The sequence below is a fragment of the Macaca nemestrina genome, chromosome 3 (assembly GCF_043159975.1).
Source record: "Macaca nemestrina isolate mMacNem1 chromosome 3, mMacNem.hap1, whole genome shotgun sequence".
Taxonomy (NCBI): domain Eukaryota; kingdom Metazoa; phylum Chordata; class Mammalia; order Primates; family Cercopithecidae; genus Macaca; species Macaca nemestrina.
In genome coordinates, this window is record NC_092127.1 from 153,858,548 (window position 1) to 153,870,594 (window position 12,047).

Consider the following 12,047-nt stretch of genomic DNA (forward strand, 5'->3'; position numbering starts at 1 on the left):
ATATTTCTTTTATCTCTCTTTGTTTTTACAACCCCTGAGTAATTAAATGGAATAAAAGAGAGAAGAGCACTAGCTTCTTTTATTTTAAAAAATGTAACTTGCATACTCAATATATGCAAGACAATCATTATCTGGGCATAATGAGACAAAAGACAGTGTCCCCTTGTAAAAAAGCTTACATTTCAATGACAAAGATGGATACATACATTACAAGATAATATAAAATGTAAAACAACAAGAAATGGGGAACAATATCAGCCACTTCTCTAATTCAAAATAGGTGTTGCATTTTCTTTCTTGTATTCCTGTTCTGTAATTGTTTATTTCTTTTGATCTCAATTCCAATTATTCCCCAGGTGTTTTCCCATTGTTTCTATTTTCTACTATATTTTCCAGTATCTCCTCTGAGGAGGTTGGAGTGAGTAGGAGGGAATTAACAGAATTGTTAAGTATTGCCAAAGAATACTTAACATATGCAATCAGAATATCTGTGCAATAAATGTACTCTAAATATATTCATCTTGGAAAAGAGTAATTTGGAAAATAAAAATTTCAATTTTATTAAGAAAAAAGATGTATTTCAGTTATCTGTCTCTATGGGATATAGTTTGGCTCTTTCCCCACCCAAATCTCATCCTGAGTTGTAGCTCCCATAATTCCCACATGTTGTTTGAGGGACCTAGTGGGAGATAAGTGAATTTTTGGGGTAGTTTCCTCCATACTGTTCTCATGGTAGTTAATAATTCTCACGAGATCTGGGGGTTTTATATGGGGAAACTCGTTTCTCTTGATTCTCATTCAATCTTTGCCTGGTGTCATGTAAGATTTACCTTTCACCTTACACCATAATTGTAAGGCCTCCCCAGCCATGAGGAACTATGAGTCCCTTAAACTTCTTTTTCTTTATAAGTTGCCCAGTCTGGGATATGTATTTATCAGCTGTGTGAAAACAGACTAATATAGTAAATTGGTCCCAGTATAGTGGGGCTCTGCTGAAAATGTACCCCCAAATTTGGAAGCAACTTTGGAACTGAGTAACAGGCAGAGGTTGGAAGTTTGGAGGGCTCAAAATGGATGGAAAAAAGTGGAAAAGTTTGGAACTTCCTAGAGACTTGTTGAATGGCTTTGAACAAAATACTGATAATCATATGGACAATAAAATACAGGCTGAGGTGGTCTCAGGTGGAGATGAAGAACTTGTTGGGAACTGGAGTAAAGGTGACTCTTCCTATATTTTAGCAAAGAGACTAGTGGCATTTTGTCCTTGCCCTAGAGATTTGTGGAACTTTGAATCTGAGTGAGATAACTTAGGGTATCTGGCAGAAGAAATTTTTAAGCAGCAAAGCATTCAATAGGTGAACTGGGTGCCATTAAAGGCATTCAGTTTTAAAAGGAAAATGTAGCATAAAAGTTTGGAAAATTTGCAGCCTGATGATTTGATAGAAAAGAAAAACCCATTTTCTCAGGAGAAATTCAGCTGGCTGCAGAAATTTGCCTAAGTAATGAGGATGAGGAACCAAATGGTAATCACCAAGACAATAGGGAAAATGTCTCAAGGGCATGTCAGAGACCTTCACAGCAGACCCTCCCAACACAGGCCAGGAGGCCTAGGAGGAAAAAATGGTTTCCTGGGCCAGGCCCATGTTTCCCCTGCTGGGTGCAGCCTAGAGTTTTGGTGCCCTGTGTACCAGCCACTCCAGCTTTGGCTAAAAGGGAACAAGGTACAACTCAGGCCATGGCTTCAGAGGGTGGAAGTTCCAAGCCTTGGCAGCTTCCACGTGGTGTTGAGCCTGCAGGTGCACAGAAGTCAAGAATTGAGGTTTGGAAACCTCTACCTAGAGTTTATAGGATGTATGGAAACACCCGGATATACAATCAGAAGTTTGGAAACCTCTACCTAGAGTTTATAGGATGTATGGAAACACCCAGATATGCAATCAGAAGTTTGCTGCAGGGGTGGGGCCTTCGTGGAGAACCTCTACTAAGGCAGTGTTAAAAGGAAATGTGAGGTTGAAGACCCCAAACAGAGTCCCCACTGGGGCACTGCCTAGTGGAGCTGTGAGAAGAGGGTCACCATCCTCCAGACCCCAGAATGGTAGATGCACTGATAGCTTGCGCTGTGCACCTGGAAAAGCTGCATATAATCAATGCCATCCTGTGAAAACAGCCAGCAAGGAGGTTGTAGCCTGCAAAGCCACAAGGGCAGAGGTCCAAAAGAGGTGGGGAACACACCTCTTGCATCAGTGTGACTTGGATATGAGACATGGAGTCAAATGAGAACATTTTAGAGCTTTAAGATTTGACTTCCCTGCTAGATTTTGGACTTGCATGGAGCCTTTAACCCCTTTGTTTTGGACCATTTCTCTCTTTTGGGATGGGTGTATTTATCCAATACCTGTACCACCATTGTATCTTGGAAGTAACTAACTTGATTTTTATTTAACAGACTCCTAGGCAGAAGGGACTTGCCTTGTCTCAGATGACACTTTGGACTTGGACTTTTGAGTTAATGTTGAAATGAGTTAAGAATTTGGGGGACTGTTGGGAAGGCATGATTGCTTGTGAAATGTGAGGACATGAGATTTTGTATGGGTCAGGGCTGTCCCCACTGAAATCTTATCTTGAGTTGTAGCTCCCATAAATCCCACACGTTGTTGGAGGGACCAGTGGGAGCTAATTGAATCATGGGGGCAGTTTCACACACACTGCAATCTTTGTAGTGAATGAGTCTCAGGAGATCTGATGGTTTTATAAGGGGAAACCCTTTGCACTTGATTCTCATTCTTTCTTTGCTTGCTGTCATGTAAGACATGCATTTTGCCTTCCAATATAATTGAGTGACTTTCCTAGCCATTTGAATCTGAGTCCATTAAGCTGCTTTTTTTCATAAATTACCCACTCTTGAGTATGTCTTTATCAGCAGCATGAAAATGGACTAATACACTATGTAATAAATCAAGAACATCAGCAACAGATCTTTGTGTCTGCACACACCAACTGGAATTCAATCCAGGCAAGACAATGCATTTATAAGAGGCTTACTCAGTGACTGGAAAATTAGTAAGACTCTTCATGGGACTGCTTCACCTTCCTCATGGCTTGGTGGCTGAGTTTCAAGAGAGTATTTCAGGATCAATGAAGTTGAAGTTGTGAGTTCCTTAAAGATTTTTCCTGGAAACTAGTGCATCACTTTGACTCTACTCTATTGATCGCTAAACTTGGCCAGATTCAGAAAGAGGGAACATAAACTTCACCTCTCTATGGAAGAAATGTAAAAGCATTTGCAACTATTTTTAAACTACCACCAAGCTACCCAAACGAATAAGGATATACTTGTAAAAATAGATAAATAAATTATATATATATATATGTATATATATAAAAAATACATGCATTCACACATACATACACATACAAAAGGCAAAACAAACCAAAAAACAAAATCTCAATGCATTAACTCACTAAGTGTATTTATTTTTTAACACATGTCACAGTCCAGTGCCACTTAGTGGGAGTTGGAGGAGGGGCTTGCTCCAGAGTATCATAAACACGGTTTCCTTCTCCCATGTAATTATGACATATTCTTGGGCTTGGGCCTCTTCCACTGTCAGCTAATACCTGGGGAAAGATAGTAAGCATTTAAGATGCTGGGGAAAGTTTTTAAAAATGCCAGTCCTAAAAGTGACATAAATAACATATCAGCAAAACTCAGTCACATAATTATACCTCACTGAAAGAGAAAAATAGGACATTTGAACTACCTCTTAAGAATAAATAGATTAGTGAGCATACAGCCAATCTTTGACATACCTCTTGTCTAAGACTGTTTAGTATGCTATCAAACATACCTTATGTTGGGTAATTTATAAATAATATAAATGTATTTCTCATAACTCTAGAGACTGAGAAGTCCACGATCAAGGTGCAAGCAGATACAGTGACTGGTGAGGTCCCATTTCTCATAGATGATGCCTTCTCACTGTGTCCTCACATGGAGTAAAGGGAAAAAGAGTGAACAACCTTTCTCAAGTCTCTTTTATAAGAGAGTTAATCCTATTCATGAGAGCTCCACCCTCATGACTTAGTCACATCCCAAAGGCCCCACCTTTTATTACCAACATATTGGGGTTAGATTTCAACATAAACATTTTGGAGGGACACAAACATTCAGACCATAGCACCCCCAAAATTATAATTGCATGATAGATACCTGTGTAAACTATCTGTGAATTTTATGAACTTTTATCTATTAGTTAAATGAAGGAGCAGATGAACTTTAAATCCCGATATTCCAATAATCAGATTTTTGGTTAGGATTTTTCATAATAAGCCTACAGCTTTAAACAGTAAGCGTCTACCTCAATCTCTAAGCTGGGCCGTCACTCCTTGAGAGTTTTGAATCCCTCATATCTTAGTTCATTTGTACTACAATAAACTAGCACATACTGGGTAATTTATAAATAACAAAAATTTATTTGTCACAATTCTAGAGACTGGGAAGTCAAAGATCAAGGGGCTAAGAGGTTCCATGTCTGATGAGGGTCTGTTCTCTGCTTACAAGGGGACACCTTGAATGTTCTGTCCTCACATGGCAGATGAGGAAAGGCAAAATGGAAGAATTCCCTTTGGCAAGCTCTTTCATAAGGGTAGTTAATTCAATTCACAATGGAGGAGCTCTCATAGCCTAATCACCTCTTAAAGGTTCCACCTTAGTACTATCACATTAGCAACGTCTGAATTTTGGAGGGTACACATTTAAATAATAGTACCCAGTTTGTTCAACAAACCAAACCCTGGACACTTGCTTTATGGTAAACTTTGTTTCTTTAGCTATTCCTTGTCTCCTGGCTTTGGACGCATTCACTGTCTCCTGTCACACATTGAATATAATGCCAGTGATCCTGGGGTTGTGCTAATATTAGTTCACGTTGTGTTTAATTCTTCTTTGTAGATTTGCAGCATTTCTCAAAGCATGCACCCCTCAACAACAGCAAAAGCCTCACTTAGGAATTTGGTAGAGAGGCAAATGTATGTCTCCCATCCCAGACCTACCAAATCAGAAACCCTGGGGATGGAAGCCCACAGCCCAAACTATAACTATCCATTTAAGTAACTGACAGAATAAAGTGTTAGAATCACTGAACTAGAATATGCCGATTTCTCCATTTCTATATCCATAATCAGCTGTCCACCTAGTTTCTAACCTGTGTACTTATGAGCCCATGTTTCTGCTATTTTCCCAGAAAAGAGTGACTATACAAGTATTAATCTCTTTGCTCAATTGTTAGTTCTATAAGGAAATAAGTTAGGGAATATGCTGCAGCTTAATTAATACCTAGAACAAATTTTGAGATTAGCTCTTATTTACACCTTTTATTTATATAGTTGCTATGAAAAAAGCTGTCTAGTTTGTTTTTTTACAGTTTTCCCTGAAAGCTTTAGTACCATGTTTGTTACTACTCAACTAAAAACCTAATTGCTTTCCTCTTAGAAATTTTCACTGGATGGTTATGCAGTGTTTTAGAAATCTCTTGATTTGTGCACTTCTTCATTACATGTTGGTGACTATAATATTCATGTTATAACCAGTCATGTGTTTACAAATTATTTACTATTGTTTATATCTTAAAATCACAGCTATTCAAGATGAAGTACAAGTAAAAATGTTGAGTCTACTCCTATTAAGTTCTTAATTACTCTTGTATATAAGTATTTTTACCTAAAATGTCTTTTTTTTTTCTTTATTATACTTTAAGTTCTAGGGTGCATGTGTACAACGTCCAGGTTTGTTACATAGGTATACATGTGTCATGTTGGTTTGCTGCACCCATCAACTCGTTCTTAAAGTAAGTTAATACTAGAATAACCTGCATAATACTCGTGATATAGTGAATAAATGCGTTTCTCTGAACTGCCGCTTTTAGAAGGAAATTTAACAGTGTTATGCAATATGCATGATGGTGTCTTTGCTGCTGCACAATGAGAATCCATTTTAAACTTGAGACCAAGCAGAAAATGATTCATTCCATCAAAGGTACTGAAAACACTTCTCCTATGACCCAACAGCATGGGCTGAAAGATTATAGCAGGAAACACACACAGAGACACACACATGAAATGCCCATGTTAGAGAAAACAAGAACTTCCGATCACACAGCCACTTTCATTAAAAAGCAAAATGAGGCCGGGCGCGGTGGCTCATGCCTGTAATCCCAGCACTTTGGGAGGCTGAGGCGGGTGGATCATGAGGTCAGGAGTTCAAGACAAGCCTGGCCAAGATGGTGAAACCCCATCTCTACTAAAATTAAAAAAAAAAAAAAAAAAGCCAGGGGTGGTGGCGGGCACCTGTATTCCCATCCACTCAGGAGGTTGCTTGAACCCGGGAGGTGGAGGTTTCAGTGAGCCGAGATCACACCACTGCACTCCAACCTGGGTGACAGACTGAGACTCATCTCAAAAAAATAAAAAGAAAAAAAGTACAACAAGTAGCTAGTTTTAAGCAACATTTATTTTAAAAGAAACAGGTTCTTCTATACAAATAGAACTCAGACATAATAAATGACTTGCTGAGATTAGTAATGAGCTCCTTTATGCAGTAAGTGAATATTCCAGCATTGGTATCTTAGAATGGAATAATGGCAAATAGTTTAGAACAGAACCCTTGCTCTACCTGAAAAAAATCCAACCCTATTGTTTAGGGGTATTCACCACTCTCTTTGAAAGCATATCCCTGCAGTCTTATAACAGAAATCTTGGTACACTTTTATTTTTATTATTTTTATTTTTCTGAGACAGAGTCTCACTCTATCACTCAGGCTGTAGTGCAGTGGCTTGATCTCGGCTCACTGCAACCTCTGCTTCCCGGGTTCACGCGATTCTCCTGCCTCAGGCTCCAAGTAGCTGGGATTACAGGTATCTGCCGCCACTCCCAGCTAATTTTTGTATTTTTAGTAGAGATAGGATTTCACCATGTTGGCCAGGCTGGTCTCGAACTCCTGACCTCAAGTGATCTGCCACCTCGGCCTCCCAAAGTGCTAGGATTATAGGCATGAGCCAGCGCACCTGGGCTCATTTTAAATTTGTTCTATGTAATCTGTAGAATCAAATGTACATAACTTGCTATCATCAGAGAGTGTGAGTAACTCTTGGTACATTATTTTGTGGCCTCTGTAAATTTCCAAGTTATGTAACCTCTTTGAGATTATTATAAATAGTTCTGTGAATAAGGTGGACTCTATATTGCTATTAATTAAATAGGATAAGAAGAAACTTTGGAATTCTGTTTTAGTAAAAATTGTATTGTAATTCAGAAAATATAAATTAATTACCTTCTTCCTGCCATGTATTGAGCTAGCTGAGAAGGTAGTTCTAAGAACAAGACAAATGGAGTCTTCATCCTTATTTGTTTTACATTCTTGTGAGGGAACAATAAAAAACACTGTAAACAATAAAATATATAAAATAATTGAGGCTATTATGAGAGTTCGAGATAAGTATAATTTTAGCGGAAGTTGTTTCTAGATTAGAAAGGCAAATAATAGAACTTTTATAAACAAAAACTAAATTGACATGTAAAGGATTAAATTACATGAAGATGGAAGAAATAATGTTCCCCTTCCCCCACAAATGAAATTCTTTTTATAAAGCCACATGGTAAAAAAGTAGCCTTAGACAGAGAGGAACTGAATCATGCATGACCTTTTGGGTCCTGATACAGAGTTTTAATTTAATTTTGAGTTCAGTAACAACTCCATAAAAATTTTAGACAAGGAGTTACACAACTCTATTTACATTTTCAACAGATATTTTAGAATAATGTATGTGAAAAAAGAAATGGGATAAATTTGGATTATAGATACCAATCGCAAGTCTAGGGCAATAGTTCAGACAAGAACATTTTAGAGCCCCAATATGGGGCATGCCAAGGCACATGGAAATAACTGAAGAGATCTGATAAAGAACTGACAAAGTTTGCTATGAATTATATGTGGAGGATGAATGAAAGTGAGGAATCAAAGATGGTTCAAAGATGAGTGACAATGCTACTGGCTGTGATGGGGAAAGAAGATAGCTCTAATACAAGATTGAATAATAATGAAAAGTTGCATTTTTAAATAAAGTTGTGACATCTGTGAGACATCTAGTTGAAGCTATCTGATTGGGTAACTGAAAATATGAATATGGGGCTACAATGAGAGTTTTGGCAGGAATGTAAATATTGTGTAAAAATGTGTAATGATCTACCTGCCTAATAAGACAGAGAAATGAGGTGGACCCAGAATGGAATCGTGTTTAGTATGGAATAATATGGAGGAAAGGAGTTTATAAGGGAGTGGCCAAGAAAGTAGGATAAAATTCAGGAGAAAATGACATAATGAAAAAAAGGGATGAAAAAAATTAAAAAGAGGAAGTCTTCAACATTATCAACTTTTATTGAGAATTTGAGTGAGGTGAGTACACAAAGTAATTCTATGGACTTGGCACCATGAACAGAATTACTGACTATGGCAAAAACAGTGTCAGTGGGTGAATAAGGAAGCCAGAGAGAGGCTGACTGGGGAATAGGGAGTGGGAAAGTGGAGGCAGCACATATAGATTTCTCAAGCAAGTAGAAAGAGAAATACAATAGGCACGCTTGATGCTATTAAGTACCAGTTTGTGGCCTCTATTGATGATAATTATTAATTTAACTGAAACCATTCAACTCAATTATATGATTTCTTTCAGCTGTTCAGGTTGGTTTCACTTACACATTGAAAGTGCAGCTGTTAGACGCTATTCATGTTGGAGTTTTGAAAACAAATTCAAAAAAGAAAGAGAGGGTTAAAGCGAATGAAAGTACTCATGAAGAAATTCTTAGAGTAATGAACCATTAAATCTAATAAAGTGAATAGAAATAAAGGGAAACTAGGCGAGAAAGTAGTGAAATTGATGCATATGAGGGTTTGGGTGACATCTAAGTGTGGTAATGGCAGTAATTCAGGAAATGGCTGGAAATGAGAAGCTCTGTTGACTCCGTGAGTGGTCAATGTTTGGAAAGTGGAATTTCATGGCTGGCTAATATTCATAAGGTGAAGTTGCTGATAATGGCAAAGTTCAGCATCGTTATAGATCAGGATGAGTGAAAGAAAATCATCTTGGAGATGGGTGAGTCAGTGACCTTGAGGTCAAAATGCAACATGAGTCCTTGATTCAGATAACAAAGTATCCAAGGATGATGCCAGAGTTTAGGACTGTGGGAAAGACATTAAGCCAGGAGGAATGATACAGCAGGATAGTTTTGATCCCAGCTTAAAAATTTCAGAAGGTGCAGTAGAAAAGTTAATGAGGAAGATGAGTGAAGTTTATAGAGTAATTTGGAGATGCCCAACTGTTGTTCTATATATTGCATTAGTATAGACATTTTCTACCATATTTCATGGCTCAATTTTACCCATAAGCAGAACCCATTTGATGAAAAAGTTAGTGAATTTCTTATGTTATAATCAGTGTGTTATTTAAAATATATGTTCTAAAAGTTGGGTTTCTTATTACTAAAGGAGAAAGAAAGAATTTGTAAGAGTAATTGGCAGTTCCTGCCTTAGGAAATATTTATTGGCAAAATCCAGAAATCAAAATAAAGTTAGCTCATTGAACTTAAAGATTTTTGTTTGTTTTCAGCTAAGGATGTATATAATCAGTCTGTCATAGAGGCTGATAATACAGATTCATGGAAGAGTCCCACTTAATTTTATTTCAATTTGAATGATAAATTTTATAGTCACTTTATATATGATAGCTTTTTTAAAATTTGTTATTGTCAATACAATGAACCACTTCCGATTTATGTTAGAGAAGGAATATGTTATAAACTATTGGATTTATAGAGGTTAAGAATTCTAAAAAGGTAAATAGTCATACCATTCTGAAAATATGCTCCCTATCTTCAATGAAATGTAGTTAATTAACATCTTGCTTTTCTGTAAAACTCCAACTGTGTTCTTTTCTCTGAAATGTTCCTAAAATTTCAGAATTAGAAATTAGAGCCTGTAACATTTTTAATTCTGTCTCTAGATCATTACTACTTCTCTCTTTCTAAATATTCTTCTTTCCTTAGGTTCACTTTAACTTCTTCATAATAATTTCCACACCTCCTAGTCACTCTACCTTCCTCACTGAATATTTCAACTCTTGGACAGAGTCATCTTCACTCCAATTCTTGATGATTATGAATGATTTTAACATCCCTGCGTACAGCTTCAAATAGGAAATATGATTTAAAAGTTCTCTTTAAACATCAGAGTTCCCAGCTTCTTCAAAGGGGGTCTTTCTGAACAAGGTCCCCTATAGGAGGTGTTCACAAAGTGACAAATTGTGCTTAATATTTTATCAAAACTTATAATTATGTGTTTATTTATGTAATTATTTGTTTAATATCTCCTCCACTAGATTCCAGATTCTGTCATATTGAAGAATATTTTTTGTTTTCCACTATATCCTCAAAATAGGGACTCAGAGACACTTATTGAAGAATTTATTAAAAACAATTAAATAAATGCACTTTAAAAATAAAAGATAAATACAATGAAGAGCAGCACATTATTAATTTTTAGATAATTTTTATTTGTGCTGATTCCATGTATCCCCCCAACAAACATTTAAAACACTTTACAAGCAAATACATAATAAAATTGAACAAGTATATTGAAAAGAATATTTGGCAAAACTGTTTAGAAATATATCAATTTGCTGTACCTGCTGCTAGAGATTGACCACAATTTCACTCTGGGATTCCTAGATAAATAAGAAAAAATGGGAAATGGAATCTCCTGCAAAGTTCATAGGTTTCATAACATATAACAAATCAGTTGCTCAAAGTTAGGGCTTTCATGGAAAATGGGATCACCCGCAATCTTCATAGGTTTTGTAACGTAAAACAAATCAGTTTCTCAAGGATAGGGCTTTCTTCTACTAAGACAAAAAAGTAATATTCTCTGCATATTCTTATAAAAGAGGTTCTCATGACACATAACAGAATTATTGCATTGGTTTTATACAACAATATTGTAACGTTCTTCAATAAAATCTAAGGGAATACTTAAATAATTACTTTGTGGCTAAAACAATGACAAGAATAAAATATTCAAAGCATTTTTAAATGTTTTGAATGAATGAGTAAATGTATTATCCTCTTAATACAAAGATAAAATTATCTCTGAACACAGATAGTGATTATGTTTTCTGTAATGGCTGTGAATGTTTATGAGAAATGGTCTGCATTCTAATAGCAGTTCACCTTGAAGTTTAATGGGACATATGCAGCTTCCCTTATTGAGAATTTCTGTAACCTCTTTAATTGTACAATACATGTACATATTTATCTTTATTACAGTTTTATTGCATTGTGTAATTGCTACACATGATTATTAGTATATATTCTCTTGCTAATAATTATTAAGCCTCTAAGCTATATTTTCTTGAGAAATAAAGTACTTAAGAATCATTTTAATGTATATATTTCTACTATCTCTTTCATAAATATCTCAAATTTAACTTAGAATACAACTGTGTCTTATAGTTTAATCCCAGTTCTAATTTCAAATCTGGGATTATACACGTTTTCAATTTCTGCTTATTGATTTTATAAGCAATTATACAGAATTATGGTCAAAAAATATGTTTGTATTAATTTAGATAATACTTGTTGCTATTAAAAAACACCAGTTTTTCAATGGTTTAATAAACTAGAAATTTGTTTTTCTTTTATGTAAGTATCTAACACAGATTCTGGTTGGCAGTGTGCTTCTTTCATCTATATTGTGATTCAGGTGCTCACATTACTTGCATCTTATGTTTCCACACCCCTCAACCTGTCTCACTAGGAAAGAAATTCCCCAGGCAATTAAACCAGAATGTTCTAAGGCATCCATTGTATGTAATGAATTAACTTTTCTCCTAGACCTCTAACAGCCATAGTTATGTGAATCACAAAGAGAACTGAGAAAACAGTCAATCAAATTACTTACTGTGTTCTATGGTTTAGCCAAGAGCTCCAGCTGAGAAAGCCT